A 15,795-nucleotide genomic window follows, 5' to 3' on the forward strand; every position below is an offset into this window, starting at 1 on the left:
GGAGTATTTGCAACGTCATGGGTTGCATTGAGGTGGAACTTAAGAAGAGCAGGGCTCATCTTGTAGTTGTAAATAAGGTTGTTCCAACCTAGGTCTAGCTGCATGGTGTTTTCCCATGTTAAGAATTGTCCTTGAACTCCCTTGTCTACCAGTGTCAACAGGATATCCTGCTCTGAGATGTGGGATACCAGTTCTTTCAGTTTTTCCTTTTCACTGGCTACACTCCTCTTGGATCCCAAGCCCATCCTGCCTTGCACTGTTACCCCTACTAACTCTCTGAAGTAGAGATCTCTTTCTCTAGCACTCAGCTCATTAGTGTAACCCCACCGACTGCTCCCTTCTTGTTTCTTGGCCCTGTGCTCGTAGACCTCCTTAACTTTAGGATCCTTGCTGTTCTTTAGAGAGTAACCTTTGGACACCTGAAGGAACTTGTATAAGTCCGATAGTCTTTTAAGATTCAATCCAAAGCAATCCTTATTTCTGTAAAGTACTACTATAAGTATAAAGTACTACTATAAGTATACGAATACCTAACGATTCCCTTGAAAATAAGGATAATCTATAAATCGCTTTGACGTGGGACTGGGAAGCTATTCTCGCACATAACTTACGAATCCAAAATTACTAGGTCTAGAGAAGGTTCCAAAATCAAACCAGCAATGATAAGTTTATCTTATTGAACTTTAATTAACTTTAATTTTGAATCGACACCAATTCAAATTGAACGCTCGAGAGTCTGAGAAGAGGCCCCAGCTAGGGCATAGCGTAGGTACATATATTAATATCCGTTTAACCTTAAAGTTAAATAGTCTGCCCATTTACGTTCAAGTCAACGCCCGTACGTAAACGTTTGAATGCCTCCGGGCTCCGAGCGTTCATTTTAATGTCCGTTTTTAACTTTAAATGGATACAATGAGATAAAACTATGTTGTCGGAATTAGACAGTAAATAAACAATAATGAATAAAAATAAGTCACTAGTATAGCAATAAGCAAATAATAATAAAATTATTGCTCCTTAATTCGTGAATTTTTCATAAGACGCAAACTTGTGTTAACATAAATATAATAACATAAATATAATAACATAAATAATAATATTAATAAGGTCTCGCTGCTTGTTAACTGTGAGGCGGTTTCTTTTTTTGTTTATCACCCAGTCGTACAAGCTCCAATTCGTCTCACAGGGTGAGGCTGATGTCGATTGCGACAGCGCTTTCATTGGAAAACTCTGTAGTTCGGGTACCTCTCAACCGAAGTTGTTCCACCAAGAGACTGGACCGTCAGAATCTTGGCTAAAACTTGAGGCAGCGTCAGTAGAGAATAAGCCTCTTTTCTCTCGGTAGAACGTGTACTGCGAAATTAAAGTATCTTCTTCTTTGTTGCGCCGTCACACCACGTGTCCATGACATCTAGAAACTCCTTCAGACATCCTGATTCGTGTGTTTATCATATCCCTTATATATAAGCCGGGTGAACACAAAACCCTACTGAATGTTTATGTAGGGGGGAATGGAGCTCGAGCCACCTTTTGTTGGCAAGACTAATCATATCGCTTTTATAGTTTCAATTGCGAAAAGCAAAATTTGCTAACTTTAAGGTGAACAGATAATATTTGTAATAAATTACACCGATGAAACCAACAGGAATCTTAAGACTATTGTCTGAAAATCTAAGCAAGACTATTATCGGCTCGAGAATTGAGCATAAATAGTCGACTTCTATCCAGAAACCTAGGAGAATCAGGGGACATCCTGTTGTCAATTTGTGGGAGGTCGACTTTACTGCTTTGATCACAGACGTCCGATACAGCAGCGGAAGCGCAAGATCTGCTGATGAGCAATTCCGTCGGTCTGTACCTAATCAATGACGGCTAAACTAGGTAAATTTGCGCATGAACCTTTCAATATTATAGATTATACTTTTCCGAGCCACCGAATTGAGCCTGTATTGTTCTATGGCTGAGACCCATTGGATATCGGTTAGTAGCTGTCTGAAAACTATAAGCGTATTAATGGCTGTTACAGTAGGCCCTCAACAGTTGAATACCATCCCCAAGCCAACAGTGATGATTAGTCGAAGCATAATGAAACTAGCCAAGTATTTAGCGAGACACAATGATGAACTGGCCGATCAAGCACTTTTTGGGATTCCCAGCATAAAATAACAACACCTGTTTCCAAACAGTTAAAGTTAAAGATTATAAACTTACCGTTGCCTAATTCTGAGAACATGGAACGCACACGTGCCAATATGATTTTACGCGCGAATTACCCAGAATTAACTGAAACTGAATGCTGAAAGAGAATCTTATCGCGTCGCGCGGGGAATAATTTTGGTCACGTACATCATTTTGTGTTCCCTTTTAAATACAATTACCAGTGCAGAGAGTAGTTTCAGAAACGCAAATTCAACTTGCAAAGATTAATTTACCTGGGTAACCTCGCTCAGGCTTTTGCATTTATTAAGTTAAACACATTGATTTAACATTGAACATATTATGGCGATTAAAAATATGTCTATAGCAGATAGGGCGGAATGACAGGTTCAGCAACGCCCAGGAATTACAAGCAGCAAATTCTGCTACTGCTAGTGCTATCAGTATCACGGAGAATCGAAGCAAATATTATAGTGGTACCGTGGCATGTCCATTCTGGGTCAGCGTTGTATATACTTATATATGTTGCATGGATAAGTCCCTACTTGCTGTTGGCGTTGCTGCGGCGAGGCTGGCTGGAATAATTGTCGGAGAACTCTTTGTATTGGCTTCGTACTCTTTTCACTTCTTTCTCCGCACAAAACTGTTCAATCCGTGGGAGGCCCTGTTATTCAAATAAAGTTCTGAACCCTCAATCAAGCGTTTAGTTCTAAAACTTTGGTAATGGAAATTGTAGTTTTGTAGCTTTTCTCATAACTATCGTCCTATCGAACTGATGATCAATAAACATCACGCGGTTTGCTACAATCAAGTTAGTATAAGGAGTCGTTTACATATCAGCAGAGGGGTTTTCCAAATTGCAAATGATTACGATTGACCATATAATATTGTAATTTTGGCACAATAGCACAATACTAATAGCGATACCCGGATTTAACATTTAAACAATTTGTAATCGTATTGCCATGCAGTGTTTGTGTAACTGTAGTACTAGTTGGTAATCGCTTTTCTTGTCAAAAAGTTAATATTTGTTTCCTTCGATAGTAAATTATTTTGTCCCAAATTCATATATTTTCTAATAATACAAAATTGTTTTTAGACCAATTATACAATGTCAATAAGTCATGTGGCATGTAAGGCGCCAAAGACAAATTGCTAAAAGGCTCGGCGCAACTGCAGAAAACTGCCACTAACTGCCACAAACTGCCACTAACTGCTACAAACTGCCACTAACTGCTACAAACTGCCACTAACTGCTGCAAACTGCGCGCGCAGTGCGTGGGCGCGATTGTAGCAGTTAGTGGCAGTTAGTGGCAGTTAGTGGCAGTTTGTAGCAGTTAGTGGCAGTTTGTAACAGTTAGTGGCAGTTTGTGGCAGTTAGTGGCAGTTAGTGGCAGTTAGTGGCAGTTTGTAGCAGTTAGTGACAGTTTCTTTGCACTTTGCTCCTCCTGTGCCGAAGGCAAAAAGATCGTAGGGATCGGAATAAGTAATCGGGTTTGGATATATGAGGTGAAAAAATGATCCTACGTCTATGACAAAAGTCTGCGCCTTCACAATATAGACCACTCTGCATAAATTGGGGGTATTATTGGCGTTTGTTTTGCTGCGCGCGACGACAGCTATGTGTTAATTAATTGTTTTATCCAACGCGAATTTCAATTGTCAAACGATGCCGTTTAAATAAATTAGCCCCACATTTGTGCGCGGCGTACTAAATATTCGATTATAATCCTGCACGCGCGCAATGATAAATTACGATTAAAAACATTGTACTTATGAATTAAGCAACTTATATTATTACTGAATATTTTCGTAACTTATGACATGACAACAAAATAATGCAATATCCTATTTTTTTTGACTCAATAAGATTAAACTTTTCATTGCAAACATTAACGGTTTGAGCAGGGAAAATTGATCGTGCGTGGTGTGACCGCGGCGAAATTCTTGCTTATTTTTTTATGTTGATTTGAAGGCCATTAAGGCATTTGACCCAGTCATAACAAATTTGAGTATTATATCTTTTACGGTTTTTGCGGAACGTCGTGTTAAAGTTGATGCCCTGGTGTCAGTAAAATGGTAGCAAATATATATAATAACATAAACCCGCCACGCAAAGGGTTTATATAACAGATCATCCCGCGCTAGCGGGATGATCTGATAAACACATACGAGTGCGCGCAGCGCACGAGTTTTGTGTTAATATGTAATCCCGAAGCGCCAGCTGAGGGATTACATTTATTTAGCCCTGAGCGTGAAGTGTTTATGGATTATAATTATCTCCGGCGATTTCGACAAGGGATTGTCGAAAGCAGGAACACGATTGGAAAGCAGTTCATCAATCTGAATGTCAAACCGATCTGTCATAGTGGAGCAATAGCTTGAACGTTAGCAGGAACAAGAGCTGGAAGGAGAGCAAGCAAAACAATACTATTTTTAGGGCACGAACAAGGGTAGCTGGCTAGTCGCCAACTTCTCACGCCACGCGTTGGAGAAATTCCAAGAATTAGCTGCTTTGGCAACGTTCCCAGGAATTTGCGTGTAAAAGAAGTGGACGGTTACGATGTTTCATATCACGTGGTGCGCTTTCGTGTCACGTGGTATAGACTCGGCGTATGCTATTGGTGGCACGTGGTACGCACGTGACGCGCCCACGTGATCGCGCGTCTAACTGTTCTACTATTATCGAGTTCTAATCAGCAGTATCATTGATTATTGTAAGTCAGAGAATTGAATGATAAACATCAGTTACGACTAAAAAGCGGGCCGGGTTTATACAAATTTCCGGGGCGGGATGATATCACCTTGAGATGTTTATCTAACAGCGGGCCGGGCTGAGTGATAATATGATCCCGCGTCGAAATCCCGGAGATATTTATAATATAAATAATTATAGTGTCCTCATGAAATAAAACAATTAATCTGGTTAGTTTGCAAAATTATGATATATCTACGACTTCATTAAATGCAATACAACATCAATTATATATTTTAGATAATCATTAAACTTCCCATTATTCAACCAAAGGTTCTTTTCATGAGCTCAGGAATCTCAAAGTTAAAACTCTTACGAACAGAAACATCAGAACGTGTAAGATTAAATCTCTTCAACCACATAAATTCACAGAGTGCCAAGTCCATTGCAGCTGAATCAGTCCTGGTTCGTCCGTGCCCCCCTCTCATGTGACGCTTAGCGTGGTACCACATACCTTCACAGGTATTTGTATGCACGCCCGTTGCAGGGTCGATGAATCCACGTCGATGATTCACGGTGAGGTGGATATATCCATGGCGATTCAGGTGTGTGTAGCCTTTCCAGCGGTCTGATAGGATTGTAGTACCAGGGTTGATGTAACGCTTTATCAGAGAGAGGAGGGTGTGATGGTTCCTTCTGTTATCAGGGCACTCCACCAAGAAACATTCTCCAGTAGTTCGACTGACACCTCCAAGCAACCACTTTCCAACAACACGTCTGCCAGAGTTATATTTCCGTTTCCCGAACTTGCTTTCGTCGACCTCGACGATGTGACCATCACCTCCTATTTTTCCTCCCGCCCCATTCTGGATCAGGTCTTCTGTCATACACTGACAGAAGACTGGATGACACTGTCGCACACGCTGGCCAAATGCCAGTGCTTATAGCAATGCGACAATTGACCCCCCGACAATTGACCCCCCGACAATTGACCCCCCGACAATTGACCCCACGATATTTCATCATTATACTTTAGTACTAAATATCTTATTTAAAATTCAGAGAATTATATTTGTTAGGTAAAAAACGGAATTTGTATAGTAACCATGGTAACGATGATTACTACATGAACTTGCACGTGCAAAGATTTGCGAGCATCATTTTGATTGATTATGTGGTATTTACATTTACGTTGTGCTTTACATTTACAATTTGTTTCAAATAACAAGTTTCAAATAGTAGCCGGTTAGTAGCCGGCTAGTGACCGCTTTTCAAGTGTCGGCTAGTAGCCGGTTTGGAACTAGAAGGTCCGCTTTAGAGCCGGCTAGTGACCGGTTAGTAGCCACTTGGTGGTTACTAGCCGGTTAGTAGCCGGTTAGTAGCCGGCTAGCGACCGCTTTTCGAGTGCCGGCTAGTAGGTCCGCTTAAGAGCCGGCTAGTGACCGGTTAGTAGCCACTTGGTGGTTACTAGCCGGTTAGTAGCCGGTTAGTAGCCGGCTAGTGACCGCTTTCTAAGTGCCGGCTAGTAGCCGGTTTGGAACCGGCTACTAGTAGGTCTGCTTTAGAGCTCGGCTAATAGCCGGCTAGTGACCGGTTAGTAGCCGGTTAGTAGCCACTTGGTGGTTACTAGCCGGTTAGTAGCCGGTTAGTAGCCGGCGAGTGACCGCTTTTCAAGTGCCGGCTAGTAGCCGGTTTAGAACCGGCTACTAATAGGTCTGCTTTAGAGCCGGCTAGTGACCGGTTAGTAGCCGGTTAGTAGCCACTTGGTGGTTACTAGCCGGTTAGTAGCCGGTTAGTAGCCGGCTAGTGACCGCTTTCTAAGTGCCGGCTAGTAGCCGGTTTGGAACCGGCTACTAGTAGGTCTGCTTTAGAGCTCGGCTAATAGCCGGCTAGTGACCGCTTAGTAGCCGGTTAGTAGCCACTTTGTGGTCACTAGCCGGCTAGTAGCCGGTTAGTAGCCGGCTAGTGACCACTTTTCAAGTGCCGGTTAGTAGCCGGTTGTTAATGTGAAGTTGAGGAGCTGTTATTACAAAAGTGGCTACTAGCCGGCTAGTAGCCGGCTAGTAGCCGGTGTTCATATGGTACTGTGCAGGGACGTTGCATAGACGTTGCATAGACGTTGCATAGACGTTGCATAGACTGACCGTGCAGGGAGTGTGCATAGAGTGTTCATTGTGCAGGGACGTTGCATAGACGTTGCATAGACGGTTCTTTTGTTGTTGCACGGACGTTGCATAGACGTTGCATAGACTGTCAGGTGGTAAACGACCAAGTTGCCCATTATGTAGATATACGTAACGAGGCATAATTCATCTCGCTTGCATTATGTAGATATACGTAACGAGGCATAATTCATCTCGCTTGCATTATGTAGATATACGTAACGAGGCATAATTCATCTCGCTTGCATTATGTAGATATACGTAACGAGGCATAATTCATCTCGCTTGCATTATGTAGATATACGTAACGAGGCATAATTCATCTCGCTTGCATTATGTAGATATACGTAACGAGGCATAATTCATCTCGCTTGCATTATGTAGATATACGTAACGAGGCATAACTGAAGGCATACTGAAGGGAAAGGAAGCAGTTCTAACGAGCTCTTCTCAAACACAAGGATATATCTTGTGAACTCGGCAAGTATATATGAAACATTTGTCATGGAGTTGTAGAGGGAGTTATGTGCCTCGCCGGGCTAAAGTAGTGGATGACCTTGCTGTACGGCAAGTTAAACAAGGATCTGAAACTACTAGGTTCCGTACAGACTCAACTCTGCACCCGTGTCAATATGTTCATTATATGCAAGCCTCTTGATTTATAATCACCGAGTCTAGTAATTGTTTAAGAGAGTTCTCTGGCAGTTACGAAACTCGAGAGACTGTGGGATACTGAAGGAAAGGAAGCAGTTCTAACGAGCTCTTCTCAAACACAAGGATATATCTTGTGAACTCGGCAAGTATATATGAAACATTTGTCATGGAGTTGTAGAGGGAGTTATGTGCCTCGCCGGGCTAAAGTAGTGGATGACCTTGCTGTACGGCAAGTTAAACAAGGATCTGAAACTACTAGGTTCCGTACAGACTCAACTCTGCACCCGTGTCAATATGTTCATTATATGCAAGCCTCTTGATTTATAATCACCGAGTCTAGTAATTGTTTAAGAGAGTTCTCTGGCAGTTACGAAACTCGAGAGACTGTGGGATACTGAAGGAAAGGAAGCAGTTCTAACGAGCTCTTCTCAAACACAAGGATATATCTTGTGAACTCGGCAAGTATATATGAAACATTTGTCATGGAGTTGTAGAGGGAGTTATGTGCCTCGCCGGGCTAAAGTAGTGGATGACCTTGCTGTACGGCAAGTTAAACAAGGATCTGAAACTACTAGGTTCCGTACAGACTCAACTCTGCACCCGTGTCAATATGTTCATTATATGCAAGCCTCTTGATTTATAATTCATCTCGCTTGCATTATGTAGATATACGTAACCAGGCATAATTCATCTCGCTTGCATTATGTAGATATACGTAACGAGGCATAATTCATCTCGCTTGCATTATTTAGATATACGTAACGAGGCATAATTCATCTCGCTTGCATTATGTAGATATACGTAACGAGGCATAATTCATCTCGCTTGCATTATGTAGATATACGTAACGAGGCATAATTCATCTCGCTTGCATTATGTAGATATACGTAACGAGGCATAATTAACATATAATATTTGTTGGGAGGTGCCACACCATTCTTGTCCAAAATTGGAGATTTTCAACGAAGTAAATGGCTACACTATGAATGTACATTGTATTATTATAGAACAACATTATACACTGTATATAAGCAACATTGTAACTTAAAGTAAACTCTAATGCCATCTTGGGCACTGCAAAAGCACTAATTTCACAATTCTTTTCATATCAATATTTCACCTTTGTAGGGATTGTACGCCCCTTCTCTTCATATCCCCATTGTAGGGATGACGTAGGGGAGTGAGTTTCGCAATAATAATACTGACGGTTCGGTTGGAAGAGGTGTAATATCAGACGTAGTGATGACGTAGTAATGACGTAGTGATGACGTAGAATACGTTATCTATTAAATGAGCTGCAGCAGATTAGCTACACGTGATACAGCTACTGACACAGCATATACACAGGATTTAACAGCATTAACTCAGCTCAGGATGTACATAACAATCTGACTCACGCAAGATTTCAATTCATCATAATTGATAATAATAAACTCGTGGCCACGATCAGTTGTGAGAAAACATGATTAAAGATGACATAATTTTTAGTACTACTGCTATCAGCTATTTGTAGAACCCACATTCTAGCAGAGATTGCAGAGTAACATGATATCCTGAAACTCATTGCAGCGCACCACGTGACACCACGTGACAGTACCACGTGACCGGTGACTCATCCATTTCATTACATTACTCTACATCTATAATCTAATAATGTCGTGTGATCTGTTCTCTCTAGTTTGTAAACCCTCGTTTTTTCATTGTGTTCCTCTGATTTACCAACTTATCCGTAGCGTCGATATTTATTTGGTAGGTGTTATCAAATATGTTTAGTCAAATTCTGAGTTAAAACATCATGCAATATGTATAGTATATCGCCCGATGGTATAGCGGGCTCCCGCTATATCAGCGGGCTGTAACAGCGGGATATATCAGGTCTTCTAACTCGCGGGCTGCGAGGGCCTGCTGGTGCAAATATAGCCCGCTGGTGAATATATTATATATGTATAAAATTAGAATTGACCTCCTTTTAATTAGAGGTACACTTAATGGCTGATTATTATGTTCGCATACATTTACAGGCAGTAGTGTTGAAAACAGAATATATTGTTTGAAGACACGCTTCAGTAGTGAGATATTCAATCTACTTCCTAACTGTGTAATCACTGCTAACTCCCGAGAGGAACCTAGTGCACACTTCAGGTTAATTCTTTGATTTACAACTCTTTATCATCGTTGGCATTTTTAAAACCTCTCTGTATTATTTTCAAAATTCTATTATACGAGTTATTCTCATATTTCGTTAAAACTGTTATTTTATGTTCGCATTTGTATTGCATGATATTCAATCACAAAATGATTAACCTGCTCATATCAGTGCTCGTATCAGTGCTCAGTGAGTAACAAGATGTTATATTTTAGGTACCAGAATCCGGTCAGCGATCAAGCAGCGTATTCCAATTTCTTTCTAAATTAGAAATAGAACAACCTTGATCTTGAATATCAAGGTAAGAATATGTATGTTTACTAGCACTTGACTGTTTTACAAGATCTTGAAGTTGATATTCCAATATAAGTCTTTAATCTAGACTAATAGTCATCCCTATTATACGGCTCCTCATTCTCCATCCTAAACAATAATTTAAAATATTCCAGCCCACACATCAGTAGTCCAATCTTATCAAAAAATGAACTACATTGCTCGCAATAATTGACAGGATATTATATTTTAGGTACCAGAGTCCGGTCAGAGATTAAGCTGCGTTTCCGATATTTTCCTACTAAAGATCAACATTTATCTTCAATATTAAGGTAATAATATGTACGTAATACTCGACCTCTCACAACTCCCCTTAATCAAACTCGTACTTTATCCTGAACACCTGCGGTGCCTCATCTCATTTACAAATTATGATTACTACTTATACTTTTTAAAGCTATAAATAGCTTTAAACTTATAACAGTTTCATTTATCTCAGAATATCTTGATTTACTGAACAATGGACAACTATTTAAAGAACGGACAAGAAATATTCCTCAAGTTCTGCACCTCTGATGACAAACGACCCACTATGCTGCCAAGAGCTCCAGATCAGACGTATATAGACAGGTACCCGGAAAGTAGTGGTTTCAGAGACCAACGAAAACGTCAGTCTGATTATGAGGCCGAAGTTATGGTGTATAGGGCATTGGAGAAATTACCGGACGGTATGATCGTCGTTCTTCATAACTTTGAATTCACGCACCACCAATATTGTTTGTGTGATCAGAGTCATTTGCGGGACAAAAAGACGTGCAAAGGGTGCAAGAACTCGTCGAATAAGGAAGGGGAATGTGATTTTTTAATTTTATGTCCAGGCTCCATTGTTATAATCGAAGTTAAGAACATGTCGCACATTGAAATCGATGATGTTGCGGTTGACAAGGAAAATCATTTCCGAGCATTATCTGGTACGTTCACAAAATCGGTTGACCAGAGAAAGAAGATAGAATCTCTGATTCAATGTATAGACAAGGACATAACTATCCGGCAGTTCACTGCGTATCCTAATTTCAGTAATCAATTTAAAGGACAGTTCCAGGCTAGTGAAGATACAAAACTTCAGCTAAGCGATTCAGAATTATCAACTGTGATATTTCATGAGGACATTGTCGATGGTAACAAGATCAACGATAACAATAATAGGGAACCCATAACTGCAGGAACATCAGAGGAACCAGCCCTGAAGAAGAGAAAAATTATTTCTCTCGGTTTTGACATCTCATCAGACGAGGACTTATCAAATTTTGGTTTTTGGTGGAATAACAACGCAACAATAGCTCAAGATACAAGAATTAATCATGATGCCTTTCAGAAAGTTAGAAATATGTTACTCGCTATCTGGGCTACCGATAAAAACTGCGATCAATCGAAATGTAGTTTAGCAAACTGCATATTAAACATTGATGAACGGCTCAGATCAGGAAAATTTACATTTTTACCAAAAAAAGGGAAGAATCGTGTACCGAATCCTGGAGTTGTAACAGCTCCTGATGTTATCAGAAACTTCGTTAAAGTGGAGAACCTGACAGTAGAACAATGTAAAGCGTTCGAATCAAGCGAGAATCTGTTGTGGATTAATGGACCCGCTGGAGCGGGGAAAAGTGTGATACTTTGCGGTCGAATAATCAAACTTGTACAACTAAATGAGGACAATAAAGTTGTGTTATTCAAATTCGGCGGTGATGGTAACAACTGTCAGCTTTATCAGCGTGCATTAAAGAATGCTGATGTAGAATATCAAGAGACCAGCATGTCTGACGTCACAGAACTAGTTACTCTAATATCAGAGAGTGAGTGTAAAGTTATCATTGTAGAGATAACACGTTGGGATAGACAGAAGTTAATTGATACAATCAGTGCTGTGACCAACTGTCACATATTTATCGATGATATACAGGATTTATTGTATTGGAGCTCAACTGAGGAGTGTAGTGTACTGATGGACAAGTTGTTATTATTAAAGTACTCTGTCATGGTTGCATGTGACATGGCACAGGGTTATTGGAATTTGAGTAAACAAGAATTAATTGACAAACTAAGAATGATAACTTTCAAACTATCATCCACTCAGTTGGTACGTTTATCAATGAGCCTTAGAAATACATGTGATTTATCTGACATCTCATGTGTAATACGAGAACAATTAAGAGAAATATATTCAGGAATACCTGATGTATTAGATATGATTTTACCTACACAATTACCAGGACACTTCATACACGGTACATTACCTGTCATACATGTGTTTAATGATTTCAATGTTACTAGTATTATGCATGTTAGACGTGTATTTAATAATGAATTAGAAAGATTGTGTGTTACGGATGGATTAAATTATTCTGATATAGGTATAGTACATACTCATGTCACTAGTAGTGAAATGTCACTAGTTAATGACAGTGTTAATATGAGATGTGTTAACACTGCTAGTAAGATTGCAGTGTGTAACAGTAGGTTTAGTTATTCTGCTCAGTGGCCAGCTGTAATAGTACTGCACACAGTGTGGTACGGTGAGGAGTGGGACCTGACTCAACTTTACTTAGCGTTATCCAGAGCACGTGTTTACTGCTCTGTTGTTATATTCCCATGGGAGGGTAGAACATTAGACGATTCACCTCACATGTTACCTTTGTTACGTAAACTGAGTAGCTTTGCTCGTATTATACGGCATTAAATTTAATATTACTGTGTAATAACGTTGGTGGGTGACTAGTTCTATTTTTCAGAAACATGTATACACAAGCCTTTAATGTGTGGCTATTGATTACATATGAAATATTAATAATTGACGATTTTCGAAATTTTGACCCAACCGGGATTCGAACTCGCAACCTCCGGGTTAAAGGGCCAAGACTATCAGCCAATTACGCCACTGAGGCGACATTTGTACAAATATATTAAGCTAGCAATTAAAACTTGCAGATAATTTCACCCACTAACCAAAGTATTACTATTATTTAATTGTGTTTCCTTTTTGATTTATTGCTAAATATTACAGTGTTTTGTATCGAAATGTTTTATACAATAATGTGAATGCGCCAGATTGAACATAGTAATCATATTTTTCATTCGTGGTTTGGTCTTGGAAAACAACAAAATTACCCCAAAATATGAAGAATGTCAAAAAGTAAAAACGGGACCACTAGTCTGCCTAATAAACTATTGACTATTGATATAATTCGTTTACAGTTATAATAGCAGAAAATAGAGTTTAATTTTGTAAACTATTAAGTGCAGAACATGAAACTGGGTTTTGAGAATCAAGAATAGCAAAACATTTGTCCGGAAAACGTATCCATCCTATAAAACCGATAAAATTAATTCGCAATTGTACACTGAAAAAAAAACGTAGATCATAGATCGCGGCTCAACGTTGCGCATGACTGATGACTGGTGATTAAAACTTTCAACGAAAGCAAAGAGAACAGAACGCAACTAAATTGTCCGATTGTATGCGCGCGCGATTTCCAAAAAACTGCACGTGTCGCATTAAGTGCTATCAAATCATTTCATAGGCGCAGGTTATAAATATATCTCCACTGAAAGCACACTCCCTAATTAAATTGCGCGCATTGCAGTCATTTCCTTCAAACTTCATGAATTGTGAATAGAGATCAAATCTTTTACAATGTATTCAGAATAAATATATCATTATCAATATGGCTATGCCTATGCGCTTATATAAATTACTTGGAATGCTTTTGAAATAAAATAAAAAGCTCAAAAACACTGCTGTCTTAATGTCTTAATGTCTTATTTGGATGATTAATTACTCTTATAGTAATTACTGATACTCAAGTTCTAAGGAATAATATCAGAACAATATGGTTCAAGATTATACCATCCGAACTCGCTGACTGACTTTTAAGATATCATTATCTTGTAGTATAGCGCGATGCGCTACTGTGCCGCGCCGAGCTGAGATGAATTGACATCGTCAATTAATCATTATCCTGCTTGGTTCAAAGAGTTTCGAGAACGCTTGGGCTCAAAATATCATAGCGACATTGAGGCCACAGTCAGGCCCAATATTAAGGTTCAGGTACTGCGACTGAGTCATTTAGAAATATGACGCCACAGAATAAATTTATTTGTTCTGCTCATCACCAAAACAATATATAAGTAATTATTTTGTAGGTTTACAACCTACCGTACCAGGACGCGCGCCGAGTTGGACTCGTCAATATATGGAACAGATATTTTACGAGTATCACCCGTTAAGTAATTATTATATTGAATAGTTGTGAAAAAGGCATTTGTACGGCTGACGGACAACTGGGAACTTGTCAATTTTACCTAGTTAACTAATTAACATGCAAGCTTGGTAAATCCAATCAGCTCCGACAACTAGGAACCAATCATTACAATTACATATCCCGGACAACTGGGAACCTCTGGAGATACTTTAAATCAGGTGTCCACTGATTTCACAGCTGTTCAGTATATATTTCTGCACTAATTTTGTTCAAGATAATGATAGTTCAAACTCAACATAATAATTACATACAGAATACATATCAATATCAATCTCATGGTCAAAGTATTTGGCAATAAAAAAACCCTGCAGCAAAACCCTCGCCCATGTTAGAGGTCCGGGGAAACTCCGGATCCTCCAACGTCTTGGAATAGTGATTCCAGAACGTCAAAGGAAACTTGGGAGGAACCCTTTCCTCACTGTCGACAGTTACTGACCCAAGGTAGGTTTTCTCGAAATAATTTACCACAACCATTAACTGAGGATAGTTATGTGAACACATGCCGAGAGCTCAAACACTTCTTAATATACTTCATAATACTTCAGCTACTTACTAAACTGTCATGTGAATTGTGAACCCTACCCAGGTTCTTGATTGTCCGGCTGTTAGGATGGTTATAATATGGATCATATCACAAATGATACGTCACTGATTGGACCATGTGATGTGATACCAGCTGTGGGAGCCCGGAATGAGAGGTTCCCAGTTGTCGGTCACCGATTTGTCCTCGATAATTTGTTAGCTAATTTCTTCGATATTAATAGTTATTTACTGACCTTTGTCTTGGTGTAATAGTAAGAGACCTCGTTAGTCATGTAATGCTGATCCAGTTAGTGACGAGCTATGAAGTAACTATTCGACCTCATCAACGCTGACCCTGTCAGTGACGAGCTATGAAGTTATCATTCGACCCCATCAGTCATCAATCCTGATCCTGTCAGTGACGAGTTACAGAGTTATGAAGAAATCAATGAAGACCTAATTAATTTCCTCGTTCCATGAAGATATTCCTCTGGTATCTGGATCCCAGTATCCCTCCTGGCCTGCGTCTGAAGATATGGAGATCCGAAAACCAAGTTTACCTATAAATTGGAACATGCTGTCTTCATTGGAGAATGAGCGAGAAATGATAATCAGTTCCAGGGTCTGATCAATGTGGAATCCAAGGAAGAATTTCTTTCTATATATTCTCATGGGAACCAGACACGAGGGCGGTACTTTCTTAAAAGGGTGGACACGAGGGCGAATCATATAAATCATTTTCAAACGAACTGATCAAAAATAAAACGAAAGTCATTTCATCGGGGCAATAATAATCAAATCACTTTAAAGACAACTTAAATGTAACAACAAAACGCTTAAATATTCATCACATGTTACTCTATTAAA

At 39.6% G+C, this 15,795-nt stretch overlaps 1 long non-coding RNA gene across 3 annotated transcripts in view; it reads left to right on the forward strand.

The window, feature by feature from the left end:
• LOC134826523 (uncharacterized) overlaps positions 1 to 13,355 on the forward strand; it is a 68,003-nt gene extending 54,648 nt beyond the window's left edge. For all 3 annotated transcript variants that reach the window (XR_010161711.1, XR_010161712.1, XR_010161713.1), the window contains 4 exons: positions 9,690 to 9,810; positions 10,030 to 10,115; positions 10,341 to 10,419; positions 10,587 to 13,355. This is a non-coding gene — a long non-coding RNA (uncharacterized LOC134826523). The remainder of the gene's footprint in view (positions 1 to 9,689; positions 9,811 to 10,029; positions 10,116 to 10,340; positions 10,420 to 10,586) is intronic.
• Positions 13,356 to 15,795: the final 2,440 nt, after the last annotated feature.

The sequence above is a fragment of the Bolinopsis microptera genome, chromosome 2, assembly GCF_026151205.1.
Source record: "Bolinopsis microptera isolate Bmic1 chromosome 2, MBARI_Bmic_1.0, whole genome shotgun sequence".
In the NCBI taxonomy this organism is placed as follows: Eukaryota; Metazoa; Ctenophora; class Tentaculata; order Lobata; family Bolinopsidae; genus Bolinopsis; species Bolinopsis microptera.